General features: G+C 36.7%; 1 long non-coding RNA gene across 1 annotated transcript; it reads right to left on the bottom strand.

The window, feature by feature from the left end:
• Positions 1-14,457: 14,457 nt before the first annotated feature.
• Positions 14,458-15,136, bottom strand: LOC149143298 (uncharacterized). The gene is made up of 2 exons (XR_016264061.1): positions 14,688-15,136; positions 14,458-14,547 (listed from the first exon to the last, which is right to left on the bottom strand). It is a non-coding gene; the product is annotated as an uncharacterized LOC149143298 (long non-coding RNA).
• Between the last annotated feature and the right edge of the window lie 4,760 nt (positions 15,137-19,896).

Below are 19,896 nucleotides of genomic sequence, written 5' to 3'. Positions count from 1 at the left end.
TTGATTTCTCTATATGTGGATGATATGATTCTAACAGGAAATGCAGATGACTTAATTAGAGGAATCAAAAGGCTCATGGCACAAGTATTTGAGATGAAAAATCTCGGAACCCTTAACTATTGTCTGGGATTAGAAGTATTCAGAGATACTGGGCAAACTTTTCTTACCCAAGGGAAGTATGCTAGAAATCTGCTGGAAAAGTTTGGGATGGATCGGTGTAGATCAGCAGCGACACCTTTGCAGCAAAATCTGAAATTGAGTAGTGATGATGGCACTAAGGAGGTAGATGCCACAATGTACAGATAGCTGGTTGGCAGCCTAATATATCTTACAAAAACCAGATCTGACTTGGCATACTCAGTTAGTGTGTTGAGCCAATTCATGTCGAAACCGCGTGAAAGTCACTGGACAGCAGCAAAAAGCGTGTTGAGGTATCTTTGTGGTACTGTTCATTTTGGTATTTTATACACTGATGTATCTAATGTTACTCTAGCAGGTTTTTCAGACTCAGACTAGGCAGGTAACCTGGATGATCGAAGGTCTATCACAGGTTATGCATTCAACATAGGTTCCGGGGTCATAGCATGGAGCAGCAAGAAACAGAGTATTGTAGCTTTGTCGTCATGTGAAGCTGAGTATCAAGCATTGTGTGCAGCAACATGTGAAGCGATCTGGTTGAAGAGACTTCTCAAAGATGCAGGAAAAGAACAGAAGCAACCCACTTCTATCAAAAGCGACAACCAGAGCACCATCAAATTAGCATACAATCCAGTGTTTCACAAAAACACCAAACATATAGACACTCAGTTCCATTTTGTTAGAGAGAAAATACAGTCAAAAGAAATTGCTGTTGAATATTGTAAAACTTGTGACAATGTGGCTGATATTTTTACAAAGCCTCTTGCACGAGTGAAATTTGAATTGTTTAGAAAAATGCTAGGAGCCCAGGAGAACCCTTTCTCCATTAAGGGGGGGAGTTGAGAATAATTAATATTATTTTGATATTAATGGAGAAAATAGTTACGTTGTTGTAACTTTCTCCCTAGTTTAGGATTAGTTCCTATAGTTATGGGATTTGAGTGCAACTTCCTATTTCCTAGTATTGTATTTAATGATGTAATCTTTTGATTGATTGAAGAATAAAGTGGACGAGAGTGATCTCTCAAGTTTTGTGAGTGTAACCCCCAGGTGCGGGCCACACCTGAGAGCTACATCTCTTTCTTTTCAATTCTGTTCATATTTTATCTTTGAAGTGGTATCTGACAGTGTGTACCCCTTGTGATGGGAGAAATGGGTACATATTTTGGGTGTGAAATGTCCCATGGTGTTCCTTTGTATTGTCTAAAGTCGACAACCACGAAGGATGGTAATTCTGGGGGCTTTGAGCCAATTGAATAAAATATTGAGATGACCTTCCCAAGTGCGCCATTGATGAGGCTTGCATGTACCCATAAGTTGTTGGTGAGCATAACTTTTTGTTCATTGCATAAGAGCACTTTTGCAGGCAAATGCTCATCTTCTGTTGTAGTAGGAGTTTTCTGCCTTTGTTGTTCTGTAGAGCAAAGCGCTACTAGGATGTTCAATTTTTTAAGCATTTTCCTATTATGCAAGACAACTGAGTTGTTTGTTGCATATAGGTGCATGGATTCTTCAAATGTGCGTTTCTCTTCATGTGTAAGAGACGAACTTGTTCTTGACATTAGGTGTTGCCAATCTTCAAGTGTAGATATTCCATTTCTGAGATTTGTGAGTATTTGCCGGAAAGCAACCTAGGACGGGCTAGCTCCTTGTTGATGGAAAACGGTTGAAAGTGTTATGAATATGTCGAAGCTGCGCCAAAGTACAGTGCCATGTGATGTCCCAGCCTATAAAGGAATGTCTTTTACAGGTAGTAGCTGGCCTAAATCTCCGACAAGGACAGTTGAGCGTTATCAAATGGTGCATTTCAGTGAAGAGGGAATGCCTCTCTTAGACGATCGTCAATGTGAGAAAGCATCTTGGGACCAATGAAGCTCATTTCATCAATGAGAATGTATTCTACATGACGGAGTTGCTCTTGCAGTTGTAGGAGTGGTTGGCCTTCGAGAGGATGCATTGTTTGGATAGGGATACAAAGGGCAGAGTGAATTGTGAGGGCATTTATGTTGAAAGCTGCAACGCCAGTTGGTGCAAGTAACAACAAAGGGTTTTTGTTTGCTGGTGAGTTTTCCACAAATGCTTGGTGCAGGCATTTAATCAAATGGGATTTTCCTGTCCCAGCTGTTCCTTGTATGATGATTTTGCGTGGGGGTTTTGGCGAAGGGGTTTTAAAGTGTGAAAAAATAGTGGTAAAAGCTATGTTTTGGGTAGGAGATAATGTGTGATCTTGGGGAAGGTTGGAAAAAGAATGATGTTGGTTTTGAATGGTTGAGCAGTTGAATTCAATGAAATTTATGGCAGTTTCTTGCAAGTGGGGAGGGATAGTATTATGTGACCAATTGTGGTTGGCATCGAAGTCGCGGTAGCCAATCATGTCGAGGTCATCAATTGCAATATTGTAACCTGGGTGCAGCTGAGAGAGGATTTGCCATTCATTCATCTGCATGGAATCAGGAGGGGTGTGTGGGGTAGTTTGATCTTCAGTATGTGGGGTTTGTGGGTTCTCAATTTCTCGATGGACATGCCATGGTGTATATGTACCCTTTTTTTGTTCCCAGTGTGCAATAATTTCTGCATCAGTTGAACCAATATCATTGGGGAGTGTTCAGAAGGGGAAATACAATAGTAATTCACTCCAACAAAAGGTGGCATAAGAAGGATCATCAGAGGAAGGAATGACATTGTAACGGGGCAAGACATGTACAATCATTGGAGGGAATATGTGTTTCCATTGGTTTTTTCTCTGCTGGGCAGAATATGACCACGAGCGTGCAGCTTCAAGGAGGGGCGGTGATTCTAATGAGACAGACATGTTCATATATGCAAGGATAAAGTTTGGTGTTGAACTGGGATTCTCAGTATCTTGTGAAACATGTTTGAAAACAATCTTGTTGACATTCAAAGAATGAAATGTACGACTACAAAGAGAGAGAGGTAGCTTTTGTAACATATGGCATATTTCTTGTGCACCAACGTCTTTATCTGCAATGGTTTCTGTAAGGAGTTTTCAGATGACAGCAATAGTAGGTGCTTCTGGAATGGCACTTTGTGATAGTTGTGATAGCATTTGACGGTAGCTCTCAGATCTTGTTTCTGCTTTTGCTGCATACTTTGAAATATATTTCAACACAACATGGCAAGAAAGGACTAGTTGGCAATCAACATTTTCTCTCCAAATAGAGAGTATATTGGCATTGTGAATATTCAATCTTTCATCATTGCGAGCAGGGACGTAGGTTTTATGACCTTTATCATCAATGAAAAGTGAAGAAGTGGACTTCAACTCCCACGGTACTCCATATCGGCAGCTAAGTACATTGTCTTTCTTGCGAAGACAAGAAGATTCATGACACTTTGTATGACGTTGAATGTAGTTGACGAGCTCTGTATAGTCTTCAGACTGATTGGACGTGAATATTGATGTTGTATCAAGAAGACATGGGTTATGAATTGTTGATTGGTGAAGTGGAATATTTCGGTGTTCTGCTTGACGTGGATTCCAGGTAGTTACGTAGTGGTCGAAATATTTCTATGCATTAGCAACTTCTAATGCATTGTCCCAGTCAAGTGTGTCCATGTTTGGTGCATTTTGCAGCCAGAGGAAGCCATGAATGTGTGTGGATCCTCTATGTTTCCATTCGTATCTGAATATAATATGAAGGTTACATTTGGTTAATACATATATATGCAATGTATAAAATTAATGTAGAGGGAAATGGATATTAAATAATACCTGCACTAGTAGTCTACTGCATGGAGGCCTTTTTGCAGGATTTCTTCGAGGAAAATTGTAAATCTACAATGCATATATTGGGCTATTAGATGTGGGTTTTTAATTATGTTTTGAATTTTCCATTGGAAGTGGTTGACTGAATTGGAAGGAACACTGGTAGGCATGATCATGTGCAAGTCATGCCATTTAGTATCAACTGCGCTGAGAGTGAAAAAGAATGTCGAGCTTCCTATTTGCTTGATCATGTCAGACAGCTTAGATTGTCGTTTGTTCCAGAAAGACCGTGTTCCTTGTAGGGCTGAACTAAACCGCATTATTTTCTCTGGCAATCTTGAATCTGGAGAGTCACGAAGACACTAGCATAGGTCTGAAACCGTTGTTGGCAAGTTGTTCTCGACGTACTTCTTCACGAAAACACTAGCAGTTGCTTGGCTACAGTGGCACATTAGAATGTTATAAAGATAGTAGTGGAATCTTGGGTATTGGCCAAATCAGTTATCATGGTAGTGCAGCAAGTGTAAAGCATATTCATGCATCTCAAATTTTGTAAGTCTTGGTTGCATGATCATTGCAATGCTTGTAGGGAAGATTGTGGGGAATGCCATGGAAAAGAGGCCAATGGTGTTGTATATATTTATAGTTGTTAAAGATATTGGAGGCCAATCGATAGAGCTTGTTGAATTTGAATGGGTCAAGTGCAAATAGTTACAAATGTGCTCAAGCTCAGTACATGAATTTGGGAGTACTGGAACGAAAGAAGAGGGTTGGATTTCTAATGGAGGTAGCATGACATCAGTATCATAAGTAGAATCAGTAGTGGTTTGATGGGGTTCAAAAGAGGAGGTGGTTACATTATGGAGAAGAGAAGAAATATCTGTAGGGTGATCTGGTAGCGCAAAAATTGCAGATGAATTGAATTGAACATCACAGTAGTTAGAGTCATTTTTTATTTTGTATTCAAGGGCTACAAGGACACGTGATTTGCAAATGAAGAATTCGTAAGCCTTTTCAAATGGATTTTGCCTTTTCACAATGAGGATGTCTAAGTCAGAAATCATTCGGGGTAAGTATTTGGAAACAGTGGTGATGTCTTGAGGGAAGATAATTGTATGGCCACTATATTTGTATTGACCACCACGGGCATGAGTGACTTGTAGAATGTGGTTGACATGTACAATGAGAATTTTTCAACTTGTGTTAACTGCTGAAGGACATAGGGTTGTTCTCCAAGGTTCATGTTGTTCAGCTCAGAAAAACGATTGGTAGATTTAGATGATGCACAACGAAAACAAGAAAGTATATCGTGGAAAAGCTTTGTTTTCATTCCTGGGTATGATTCCTTGCATATTGTTGAAACATGCATGGTAGAAAGTCCATCAATCCTTTCTCGAAAGCGACGGTGTTCTTCATTAAGGGGAGGGTCATATTGGATTTGATGAATGTAAGATGGGTTGGTTTGTATAGTTGGGAGAGCATTTTTGGTGGGAAGGGATGTAGAGGAAGTAGTAGGGTTGTTGCGATTTTCATAAAGTAGTCGTTGTCGTGCATTTAGTCTATCCTTTTTATGTGCATAAAGAAGACGTCGCCGCTCATTTTTGTCCGCATTTTGATTGTTTTTTGGAATATCTAAACAAGTACAAATAATTATTGTTAGTTTTCGTAAACGAGTAGTGCATGTTTGGAGAATGTATTACAAGTTTTAGAATTAACTTTTTTTATTTGAACATAGAATTAATTTTTTTTATTTCAACATCGGTGAAGGTAGGTAGATTAGGTAGAAGGAAAAACATGCAATTAGGAGTACTATAAAATCATATGTTATTTTGGCATCTATTATTGAGAGGAGAGAAGCAAGATAACCAATATTTTGCTCCCTTCTTCTTCATTTTTTTTGACAAGTTTGAACGATAGCATGAATAGATTAGCAAGCAAGAGATCAATGTATAGCATGTAAACAACGAATGGGAAACTTATGTAGTAACTCTTTACAAATGTTGATATCTATATTATGTAAAATGAAAAGGGTAAACATACATATTTTGGAATAACTGGAAGAGAGTATTTGCAGCGACAGTGTGCATCATAATAACATGGGTGTATAATTTACAACAATATGAAACAATGAGTTGTGCGGAAATGTTTGTTTATGTACAAACAATAGTGTTAGAAGAGACCCTAAAAAACATTTCAAAGGCGGCGAACAATAGGTCGTTTTGAAGTGGACATTGCTTGAATGTCAGTGAGTGCTTCCTTGCATGCAGAGGCATATTGAATTTCTTCTGAATTGATCAGTATTGGTTGCAAGCGTTGAACACCGTTGAAGTAATCTGCTTTAATGGAAAGTGTTAGCAGGAAACAACGTCCTAAAATTTGGCCATAAATTTCTTGCAGATCAGTTGGTTCGATAGAAAGAAGGAACGGGTCTTTTGTCGTGATGCCCATGAGCTCGTTTCCTGCATCATTGAAAGTTGTGACATTCTGTAGGTGCCTGGTGTGGCCATGTAGATCAATTTTAAGTTTGTAATGGTAGTCACATTCTGGGAAGTCGCCGTTACATTTTGTATAATGCCAAAGATTGTTAGAATGCTCCACAACCTTCTTCATGCATTGTTTTCCATTGAAATCTAATGGACATGCTAGAAAGTAGAAGTCGTCCATATGAAGAGCAGTTATTGTTGCACGAACTGAAACCCATATTGCTTTATCGGAGGTTTGCATGCCAGCAATTTCATGAAATGTCTTTCGTGGTAGGGCACGTTTCGAAGCAACACCATAGTTTCTACTCAAAGATGGAGAAGAAGAGCTATAACCTGTTTCATGGAACCATGCATGTAGTTGGTGAGTTTCTTCAACTTGTGGATTTATGATGAGAGTGCTTGTTGATATTGTCCCTATTGTGGTGCCATTAAATTCAGATACACGACCTCCTTTGATTGCAAGGATTGGTGGGTTGTCGAAAGAGTAGAATTCAAAAAGGTTTTGTCCTATATAGTCACAATGGTCTCCCCATAATGTTACATCAATGCTAAAACCCGACTTGTCTTTTAATATGAGTGTTTTCCTTAATGTTTCACTTCCGTCTTTTCGTCGAATTGTTGATGCAAGTGAAGTGGAGGTAACAACACCAATGACATCCACATTCGTATTTGGACTTGCACTTTTTATTTCAGCAATAGTCTTGAAGTGAAAGATCTAGTAAGGAAACATTGGATCATCTATGGGACATGGATTGATAGTGGAAGCATCAAACAAGTAAATTTCCCATTTCTTCTTGAGGTGGTTGTAGTTTGGATTTGCTTCTTTCACTGTGCCATTTGAAACATGTATAGTTGCCCAACTTGAATTAGATTGTAAAGAGATTCAGCCAATTCAAAAAATGCAAAAAGGTGGATCTCTTCCTTATCACGATTGATAAGGTCAAATCCAAAAACTTTTCATGAGCCTCGCACATTGTTGTAAGTCTTCAATGATGTTTTTGCAGATGCTCTACCTTGGATTGACCAATATTTTCGGTAAGGACTGAGTGCCGTGAATGGAATTGTTGTAGTTGTTGTCGTAATTGGTGGAGTAACTACAGAGGGCAAGGTATCTTCTGCTAATGAAGAGATAAACTGGGATGTACCTGCCTTTGCATGTAGTAGTGTCGATGAGTCCTTCGTCAATGTTGTTGAGCGCATCACAACTTCAAGCTCAACCACTCGGATGGACCTTATGTAAACAAATGAGAAATGAATTAATGATGATTCCATTTTCCTTTTTGCAATGCAAGAAGTGTTTAGACGGAAAAAAATAAAAGAGTGTAACTTCAAATGTTGGGCCTTACGAGGAGATTTGAAGCACCGTGCAAGAAGCTTTTTTAAGAAGAATTATCGAGCCAATTTGGATGTCTCCAGATACAACTTGTGGGCTATATGCGGATGGTAGAAAAGTCTTGTGTTGATGTGTTCCATCAGATAGAGTAATGTGGAAGTGTGAGGATGTTGTTTTTAATGAGGAAATAGAACCAACATCGATTATCTGTAGGGGTTGAATCTCACTAGAACCATTCAACAACAGAGGAATGGCATTCGTTGTCAAGGCTGTCTCCATAATATTAAGAGGGGGATTCTTTTTCCTGTGATAGTAGTACCTGCAATTCATCAAATTCACCACAACACAAAATTCTAGTAAAAGAAGATGTGATGTGAATGCGGAATCTAATCTAACAAGGCTAACTTTTGATGGTGAAACAATAATAAGGGCACAACCTAGAGGGGGAGGAGAAAAACCTCTCACATTAACCACCCAAGGTAGACCACATTAACAAAATGTCTGTTAATAAGATTCGGTGACAAGGTACATATTGTGCAAATTTGGAAGTACCTCAAGCGACTCAAAGATCCTTATAGTCTTACAGTACCTTTAAAACATGTATGAAATAGGAACATTTGCTAGCCATGCCTAATACTGATCCTTTCAGCAATATTCTATTTGCACATGATATGCAATCCTTGCAGGAAAAATCCACATGTTTCTTACACAATGTAAAACCCATTAAGAGATGGGTTTCAATCAAGGAATTTGCCATGTATTTCGCTCACTTAATTTACCCTTTGCAGACCTCTTTTAAAGGCTAACTGGACTCCTTATGGCTTTGTAATAATATTTTATAAGTGGTTCATATTAGTAGGCCTTGGAGGCAGCCACATAAAGTGCCCACATTTAGGGCAGGCAGTGTGAGACCCATCACTTGGAAGCAGTGTGCTTCTTTTGTGAATCTTGTGCATAATTCATGATATTTTAACTATTTTCTGAACAATCCACAATTTTTTTTATTATTATGCTATATTCAGTTGTACTCACTGTGCTTGTGCAGTTTTGCACATTATAGGGAATCACTTTCATTAATCTTCTCTAAAACTATTAGAAAATTTGTTGGAGAATATTCAATGCTATCCTCAATAGAGGGAAAGTACTCAAATCTATTGAGCTAATATGAATAGTTGGCTTACAAAAATTAAATATATAAGTAAGAATATAAGCCATCAAACATATGTCAAATAGTGGCCATTGCATATGACAAACATGCTATTCAAACACTATGTATAAATTTCAATAAAAATGTGAGTCTGATGCATGAAAGGGTAGAGCTATTGAATCTGAAAGTTCACACATTCCTTCAGTCCAGGCATTTTCCATGTATTTCGCTCACTTAATTTACCCTTTGCAGACCTTTTATAAAGGCTGAATCTACCTTCTTCACGGTAGCCAAAGTGGATACACATAGGGCGTTGTTACCAATCTATTTGGTGAGATGAATTCCTTTGCATATATTGCATGGTCCTAAAGCATACTTTAAGGTCTCGTGAACAAATTAGAACTGTTGAATTTATTTGCAAATACTTATCATATCGGCTAATGCTAAAGGTCTCCATACTCATTAGCATTTATGACATTTCTGTTTTTTGGTCCTACCCTAAATGTGGGCACTTTATATGGCTGCCTGCACTAAGTCACATAAATATAAGGTACAATTCCTCTGAGCTAAAACACAATGAATATAAAAGATATAATTGTCCACTAATCCTCTATATTATAAGAAAACTCTGCGGTTATGAAAATAAATTGACAAACCTTAATCTAGACCAAGGCCTACTAATATGAACCACTTATAAAATATTATTACAAAGCCATAAGGAGTCCAGTCCAGGTGAAGGAGATGCTCAACTTTCATGTCTAATACTGACTTGAGTTGAGTTTGGCCAAATATAATATTAAAAAAATTATAACAAAATTTAAAATTCCCCATCAATAAATTAAAAGCAACATACATGTCTGTATGCATACACACGTTAGCCTATATCCATCTTAGTGCTGAGTTCGTCAAGTGTTCCACTGTTTAGAAGGATCAAATCCCTTAAGTTACAAAACTTTTCATTAAATTTGAAAAGGTTACACCTCTAAAGATTTCATCCATCTTGACACTTGATAAATCCATGTTTAAAATGGATCTAACCTGGTACAGCTTATAAGACTAAATTAACCCTACGAACCCATAAAACCTAATGAGGTGATCATATTTTATACTATTCATTCCCTATGGTGTGTCAGGAGTATAGCATTCCCTTAACTTCATTGCCATCTCTCCTTGATAGTGTAGTATCTCTACAGTTTGAAACCTGTTGAGACACACAGCTGAAGCAAACCAAGTCAAAATCAACCACGTGGAATCAAGAAAATATGCAGCAAAATAACAATGGCAAAAAGATGTGGCAGGTCATAGAAGATACAACTGTCCTTCAGTCATATTAATATTTCATGCTCTATGCCCAAAACTCCCTTAAAATTTCCTATAGTTTCCAAACTGTGGCTACTCTTGACAATAGTCCTGACCTTTCATATAAGGCACAGGTTGGACTGCTCGTAGGCAAGTTCACAGATTGAGCAATCCATTTCATTGATATAATAAAATATTGTCTTAGGCTAGACGAAATGTGCCCAATGGAAAAGCCATGGTCTAGAAATCTGATTGTAATTGCTTGTGTTCAGTTTGTAGTTTTCTTTCTTTTCAATCTTTTTAATCACCACCGAAATTTGGCATTTTAAGCATAAAAGAGAGAGCTGCTATTGAAGTGACGTTGGGCAGCCAGCTCAAAAAGATATTTGAGGGCTACATCGTTGCTTTTAATTTATTGATGAGGAATATTAAATTCTGTTATAATTTTTTTAATATTATATTAATATTATATTTGGCCAAACTCAACTCAAGTCAGTACTAGACATGACAGTTGAGCATCTCCTTCACCCAGACTGGACTCCTTATGGCTTTGTAATAATATTTTATAAGTGGCTCATATTAGTAGGCCTTGGTCTGCATTAAGGTTTGTAAAAATAATGCTAGTTATTTATCAGAATCCTTTTTAAAACGATATCCTTGTGTTGATCTATAGCTGAAGTTGCACATATCTTGTGGGCTTCCATGCTATGAAAACATCCCCAGATTTCCAGTTCTTATTGGAAAACATCCAAACTTCGTTGAACTAACATGCACCTAAACAAGATTAATTACCCACATTACATGGGCGGTCAGCCACGTACGAATTATCATTCGCCGCAGTTCACCCACTCACAATTTCAGACCAGGGGCACTCTCCAAATCACATTCCTCCAAAGTAGGATGAACAGTTAAGGCTCATTCATTCATGTCTGCCTGCCCCAAAGAAAAGAAAAGCGTTGTCTGTATAGACATCGACTCATTTCCCTTATTAGGCAATAAACTACACAACAATTAGGATAAATAAACCACACACAACTTCAAAAATGAACAATAACAAACCACACAATGCAGAGCTTAATCTCATTTATTTATGTTCCCAAGCTAGATGTCCCGACATAAATTCCCCTGCAATCAAATGGATTTGCTTGATTGCACATACAAAATCATGTCAACTTGAAATTCCGCAACAGTTAAAATGAAATTTAAAAAAAGGGGGACATTATGTTTTAAAATTTTCATGAATTGGGTTCATAAATTCTAAATTCATTAACATTTCCCTACAAACTACTTTTCTCGGAAAAATTCCTCCATGAATGGGATTGAACCCTGGAGATAATCGGCGTATAAAGATTAAAAGTGCAAGGGAATACTGCCCCTCTTAAATTCATCGTAACTACACGGATATTTCTTCCAAATGATCGAGATAAAATACTGTGATATGCACTGACCTCAGTTGCTTGGAGAATCTGACTGTGAATGATGTATAATCGCTACTCCATCGACTGCAGAGTTGGGCGAATAAGTAGAGGGAAAATACTCAAATCTATTGAGCTAATATGCATAGTTGGCTTACAGAAATTAAATATATAAGTAAGAATATAGGCCATCAAACATATGTCGAATAGTGGTCATTGCATATGACAAGCACGCTATTCAAACACTATGTATAGCTTTCAATAAATTTGTGACTCTGATGCATGAAAGGGTAGAGCTATTGAATCTGAAAGTTCACACACTCCTTTTTTCCAGGCATTTGCCATGTATTTCGCTCACTTAATTTACCCTTTGCACACCTCTTGTCCCAAGTGTTATGAGAATCAGATAAAGCCCTTCCACAGTTCCACTTGACTAAATAGAGTTTGTATGTGGACTAGCCTGGTACCAGCAACCTCACTCTTGCCTTCAGGCTGAGAGGGAGGCCACCAATTTCTTTCCTGGAGGAAAAAAACTATTTAACATTTAAATGTGTACAGAGATTTATGTGCATTTAGTTTTAACGAACATATATATTCAAATTTATTCGCAAATCACTATATTGTAGTGGTGTATTGCCCTATGGTGCTTGGTTAACTCCTTGTATAATCCCATCTTAAATCAATTTGACGATCCAAAAAAACATTTTTCAGTGCTGCAAGGTATTGTAGCTAAATCTATAGAAAGCATTACACATGATATTAAGCCAAACTTGAACTGCAACATCCTATACAATTGTAGATTCTAGAGGCCTAGAAAGTTCAACGAAATCTCATATGATAGAGCTCAACAATATTTCTGAGAATGCCACTTTCACTTTTCCACCAGGTTTCCCTTCCTCGAGAAGGAAATTAGAGAGAGTGGAAAATTGGGGCAAAGAGAAAGTGGATTAAGTTGCTTCCACCACAAACCTAAGGTTTCCCTCTGAACAACAAGAAAAATAGAAAGCCCAAACAATTTCGAATCTGTAAATTACACAGGTGAGCAACGTGCAGTTATCACAGCTTCATTAGATTGAACATCGTCCATGAAATGCATTGACAGCAATTGCAGCAAGGCAGAAAGAGCAGCGACCTCTTCCTCTAGTGGGTATCTTATCCCCATTCTTATGCTCCCACAAATAGTGCCTACAAGGCAGAAGTGCGCAGTGGGCAATAGAGTAGCATTTTCCCTCTGCTAGTTTACAAAGATGCAGAGAGAAGTGGAAACAGAATAACATCTAAAGCAGATAATCATCAAGAATGAGGCAAGAACTTCTCCCTAGAGAAAAGAACTTGTCTCAATTTCTCCGTTCCCTTGGTCTGTACCAAATATGGAACTTGGGTGCCTTCATCGGTAGGTTTTATGCAAATTATCCATGCAGCATTGTAGGAGAACAATCAGAAATAAAAACTGGTCCAAAAAATAGTTTATCATGTCAACTTGAAATTCCGCAACAGTTAAAATGAAATTTAAAAAAAGGGGGACATTATGTTTTAAAATTTTCATGAATTGGGTTCATGAATTCTGAATTCATTAAGATTTCCCTACAAACTACTTTTCTCGGCAAAATTCCTCCATGAATGGGATTGAACCCCTGCCCCTCTTAAATTCATCATAACTACACGGATATTTCTTCCAAATGATCGAGATAAAATATTGTGATATGCACTGACCTGAGTTGCTTGGAGAATCTGAGTGTCATTTCTGCCGCAGAATTACAATAACGCGTGTAAAACAGGGAAGCACTATTAAAACAAATTAATACGATAGTTGTCCCTAAGTACCTTGGACATTTGTCGTTAACTGTGTATTTAACTCTGTTTATTGTATTTAAATCACATTTCCACTTGTTAAACACCATCCATTCATACACCCGACATATAATGGAAAGGGCGTACACCTGGGTTGTTGCATGGCGACTCCCCTTCTGCCACACACCCTCTACCACATGTTGGCCACATGGAGTAAGGTGGGTAGCATTCTTGGGTTTTAGTGAATGATCCAGATTACTCGAGGTAATCGAATGGTTATCCCTAGACATTCAAACCCTAACCCTTCATGAAGCACCCGACATTCGAAGTTTTATCAGCGTGTTTGTGGCGTTTGAGAACCAGGGCTCTCCAACTGCCTTCGGAACAAGAAGTTCGTTTAATATTTCCCCTGGACGCTCGAACGAAATTCCACCCGCTGCTCCCTAAAGGCTTCTACGGGAATAAGATCAGCTTTGCATGCGCAAAGACGACAGCAGGAGAGCTGGCCAAAAAACTGTTGTCTTTCGCTCTGAAATTGATAAACGAAGGGAAAACGGCTGTGAATGACCAGTATATGCGATCGGTGATAGATTTTATGGAATTGGAAGGGCTTTCTGATTTCGGATGTTACCAAAATCGGCTTCAGGGATGTGGATTTCAGATGGGGAAGAGCGGCCTACGGAAAGCCTTGGCGTTTGGAGGTCTCTTCTTTGAACCTCTGTGGTCTTCTCTTTCAACACATACTTATCCCACTTCAACAATGGTAAATCTTCCTTCGAGGCTATGTAATTTCATTTAATTTCTTCATGTTGGAATCCATCTGGTTATCTCTCCTTATGGCTACCATGGCTAATGAATTTAAAGTTTGGATTCTGACCCCCTTTGTGCAGATTTCCTCTACAATCTGGAACAAGGTACTCTTTGTCACACTATTTCCTTGGATATCCTTGGTAACGATTTCATCAGTATGAGTATGTTAGGTATGTTAGGTTAACGCAGGTTAACGCACATATTCAGATTCAGAGTGCAGATGCCAAGCAAATACTTAATACAACCAGGAACCACGAAAAAACCAGGAAAATGAGAGAGAATGGGATCAGAAAACCCATTTTTGAGAGCACTAACCTGAAATTTAAACTAAACAAAAGAATTCTGAGAACCTGGGTGAATTCTGAGAACCTGGGTGATTTCTGAACAAGAAAACAGAGTTGTACCTGCCATAAAAAAAACCCATAAGAAAACACTGGACTAAGATTAAAACGTTGGAAGCAAACTGAGAGAGAATGGGATCAGAAAACCCATTTTGAGAGCACTGACTTGAAATTTGAAATTTGAGTAGGAGAACTTTGTGCACCTGAGTGAACAATTTCCGAACAGTAAAATGGAGGTGTAAACAGTGTATACTTGAGCACTTGAGTGAGAAATTTCTGAAACAGTAAAATGGAGGTGTAAACAGTGTATACTTGAGCACTTGAGTGAGAAATTTCTGAACAGTAAAACGGAGGTGAGGTGTAAATAGTGTACTGAATAACAGAGGGCTAGGTCGTGCACAACAGATTGCACAACAAAAACGGGACACATTATTGCAGTAGTAAGTGGAAGAGCACAAAAACATTATTGCAACAGGGCAATAATGGGCATGGAAGAGCACAAAAACATTATTGCAACAGGGCAATAATGGGCATGGAACAACAGGGCAATAATGGGCATGGAAGAGAAGAAGAGCAGAAAACGGACAGATATGGTGGAAGAAAACAGGAAGAGTAGAAAGTTAAGGAGAAATCGAAATTGCTGAGGAGAAACAGAAATTTTCCCACTGAATGTGCACGCCAGCTGTCAAGATTAGAAACAAAAAGACGACGAAAGGAAGGATTATCGGCCTAAATATATAATGTCCTATCAACCTAAAAAAAGTTTGATATTTTAAATACCACAAAAAAACACAAAAAAAAATACATTATCTATTAAATAAAAATTTCAAATTTCAAAATCATGATATATACTTCAATTATACCACCAAACAATTGATAAGCAAGAAAGAAGGTAGACCCAAGTCGATAAGGGTGCCACTTTTGGGGAAAATATTAACACTTCCTCTGTATATAATCTCTATATATCATTTGTTATTTATTTTTTTATAAATAATTCACTTAAAAATCTCTTTGTTCGAAATTATAAATATTGTCCAACCAACAAAAAAAAGAATGCCAATAATAATATATAATATCCTATCCACCTTAAAAAAAAATTAAATATTTTAAATACCAATGAAAAAAACATAACATAATACATTAAATAAAAATTAAAAATTTCAAAATCATAACCTATACTTCCATTATACCACCAAAGAATTGATAATCAAGAACAAAGGTGGACCCAGCCCAATAAGGGCCAACAAAAGCGCCACTTTTGGGGGAGAATATCAACGCTTTCGCTCTCTATATAGAATCTCTCCATACACCATTTGTATTTTTTTTTCTTGTCGATGGTTCACTTAAAAGTCTCCTTATTCGAAATTATAAGCGTTAATCAGGCATCGCGTTAACACAAATTGAAGAGGATGGTAATGACCGAAATAATTGAAGAATCTCCTCTAGTTTCTAGTTTTTTAATTTTTAGATGTTTAAATTTATTTTGGTTCACATGAATAAAATTTCAATTTTGATGAGGGATAAATATCTTTATTCATCATATTGAATTGTAAAATAAGTTTTTTAAATCAATGATAAACATTGATTCATTAATTCATAATTTCTTTCAGAGCGATATTAATTGATGGCAGACCTTGAAAAGTGAGATTAAATATTTTGAATAGTATTATGGTTAACATTTATTGGATGTAGATACAATTTGGTTGATGAGGATTTTGATCACTTTATATATGTATGTGTATGTATATGGGTTCAGATTTATGTTTATGGTTGAATTTATATTTAAGAAGTTAAAGTTTTCATAAATAATTGAGTTGTTTATATAATCAAGAAATAATGGATATCCCTGTATTGTTAAAATAAAATCTTGTTAGAATTAGCATGTAGTTCTCACTTTTGATACTTTCATAAAGATATTTCATCTCTCACTCTCCTTCTAAGTTTTAACTAACATATAATGTTGATGAAATGTAAATAAACATTATACTTTGATGAAATGCTTTTTCGGTCCATTAGAAATGAAATTTCCTTCATATAAAAATTACTCCATATTCAAATGAAATTTCCTTTTGAGAATGATGTGAAGACTACTCTAGATTTAAAGGAAGGAAGTGCTTTTGAAACCTTTCTTCATACTATCATAAATGAAGAGAAAACTATTGTGGCTCAAACCACTTAAAATAGCCTAAACCTATGCTACTTGCAAAATAGGGTTTGGAATTATGATGTGAGATAATCAATTAGTGAAGAGAACTAGATTTATCGAACATTTTTGGTATGATGTCATGTCTTCTTATTAATGGATGTTAACTTCCGCTTTCTCATTTAAATATTTTCAACTTGTTTACTATGATTACTTTGTTATTGTACCAAAGACCTTATATTTTTATTGTTATTGTCATTTGTAGTTTCAAAAGGAGATTTAATCTTTCAATTTGCACTTAATTAGAGTGCATTATTATATTTCTCTATAACTTATGTTTATTTATTTGATTTCATTTGTTCTAATAATCTTCATCATTAAGAATGGTTTCTCACACAATTGCTAATTTTTTTGTTTTGGTTCATATCTTTTTTTCATGTTTTAGGTAACCAACACTTGGGGTAAAAATTCTAAAGATACTTTATGTATTGGATGAGTTGCACTAAAATGATTATTCTCATAATCCATGTCTACATGGATCTCCTACATGAGCTCCAATTTGTGCTCATGCAATGGCTATCCATGATTTTCGTGTTGAAATGTTTCGAAACTCCTTTAATCAACATTCACATTAACTAGGTGGAATTATGACATCCAACACTATTTTTACTTAGTTTATGGAGAATTTCCATTGGAAATAAGGTGAGTTCATTTTAACTTATGTCAGATAAAAATATCCAAGGTATAATTTAAATGTCTTGTGACCATAGTGTTCCTTCTAGATTCGTGTTTATACCTCTACATTAAGTTGATATTCACAACAGATTTGATCCAATCCAACAATATCATATTCCTAGAGGATTGTTTCCATTTATTTTGTGGTTTGTCCCCTCCATATTATATGCCCATTAGATTTTAGTTTTGCTTGGAAATGTCATTTTAATCATCCTTTTTTTGTATAGTTGGAGTTGAATGAGACTACAACACCTCATCTTTTGTGTTCTCTTTTCCTATCTCAACATAGATCAAATTTTATATTTCTTTTTCTTTTACAATATGTTTTATCTTCATGTCCTATGGAATTTGATGTCCCCTTATCTATGAAGTAAATGAGTTTGAAGTATTCTTCCCCCATTGACTTATTCTTTGGCAACCACTTTTTAGTTCATGTTGTATTCATTGTATCTGCCTAAACTGATACTTGTTTAATATGTGCATCCTTTAGCAAGTGTAATATTTTAGTTTTAATCATGTGGATGCTTTGAATCAAGTTATGTATATGATGAGATAAGATGACTAATGTGTAAGTTATATAAATGTGCTGTATGGATTCATAATATGGAGCTCAAAGCCAAGATTTGACTAGTGGATAGATCAACAAGTATTTTAGATAATTATGGTTTTTATAATCCATGTGGTAGACTTGACTTGATATTCTCAAAATAAGCATATTATTTTAAAAAACAACATGAATGTCCAATATTGGTTACAAAAAGCATAAGAAGGATTATGGTCAAAGTAGGTGAAAAATAATTGTAAGTCGCTTGAAAGATGCTAACTTTCACCTTCTTATCACATGCCTTATTTAAACTTCAACCACTAATAATTGACTAAAGATGGTATTTGATAGGGATGTCCACAATCCATAGTTATGAGGACATGGGGATTGAATAAAACCATGAGGAGCATAAGAGACTTCATCTTCATAGGCATTCATGTTGGAAATAATACTGAGAGGGGTGGCCGGGGGGGGGGGGTGAATCAGTATTAGCAAATCAAACACTTTTTCATTTTCATACTCAGATTCATATATGGTACTTCTTTTAAGGATACCCGCATATATACGCAATTGTGTTTAATGAAGCTAGCGTATATCCAGTAAACTTATGACTTAGTTAGTTGATCATCAATGAGTGCATCAGAACATTATTAACCACATGAACAGTAAATAGGTGCAGTAAAACAGAACAGATCATCACACATAAGAAGCACACATGAACAACATGATATAAGGTGGAAACCCAATGTGGGTGAAAACCACTTGTTGCAATTCGTCTCTATCTTCTTTTAATAAGAAACTTCTTTTTACAATATTTCTGTACTGGTGCAGTCTTATACCAGTACATAGGCTTCTACGTGCAAAAGGCTACTACCTTCTTTTGTTCTCCAGCTTCTCCTGGAAGGGAGCTACAACCCCCTTAGCTCTTGCACTAGCTGATGTACTAGTACGTAGGTGCTAACCTATAGAAGGCTACAACCTTCTCTTTTCTTCCAGGGACCACGTTTCATAAATTTTCAGACTAGATCCATCAATAACATCAATCAAACATCAAATATATTTGCATCAACCAAACTCCTTTGCACCAACCTAAAACTGAATCACATAATCACTTCTCTGAATGTTGTAACCAGAATACAGTAACAGTACCAGAACCCAACAAGAACCCAGAACACTACAACAGTAAACAGAAGCAGTTAAAACATATTTTATGAAATGTATGCTACTTCAATATGTAGAAGCTACTTGCATACGCTGTTATATTAAGGCAAACCTGCATATACGCTGTTTTGAATTATCGAACCAGTGTATATACATGCTTTTACTATGTTGAACCTGTGTACAAATCTATAAAAGATAATTTACCCTTTTCAAATATTCAAACATCAACCACACCCAAATTATCAGATTTATAGATCAAGTCATGCGTGAAATATAACAGATCAAAATCACACAAAGATACTTCTTTTCAAGCCTTAAGATCTTGACCCATCAATAGAACTTATCCTTCTTCTAATGCTCAGGTTCCTCCTTGATTCAGATCCAGCTATGCACCATAACCCAATGACCAGTATTCTAGATCTTGCTCTTCATAAGATATTCAATGCTTGAGTGCCTTTGCCTAATGATCTCTTTCCCCTTTTATAGTCTTAGGCCTTACTCAATACCATGGTCCAAAACCACTTAGAACCAATACCTGGGTCCAAATACCTGGGTTCAACACTTCGGATGAGATACCATGGTCCAAAACCATAGGTCCAAATACCAAGGGCCAAAATCCAAGTTTTCCAAACTATACACGCTTTTCTATGCATGAAAGTGCGTGTATGTGCATACGCGCCTTTTGGTCTGTAAATCCGCGTGTATACGCGGCTTGGTCAATGGAAACCTGCATATATCTCCTTTTTCTTTATTATGAGAACCTATGAGCCTGAATTGTCAGCCGAGTGATTTACTGAGTGAGTTGCCATCAAGGACAATACTTGTGCCA

Source organism: Pinus tabuliformis, chromosome X (genome assembly GCF_031772625.1).
Source record: "Pinus tabuliformis cultivar Carrire ecotype Pingquan chromosome X, CPIR1, whole genome shotgun sequence".
NCBI classification, from domain to species: Eukaryota; Viridiplantae; Streptophyta; class Pinopsida; order Pinales; family Pinaceae; genus Pinus; species Pinus tabuliformis.
This window is presented reverse-complemented; position numbering and strand designations above follow the sequence as displayed.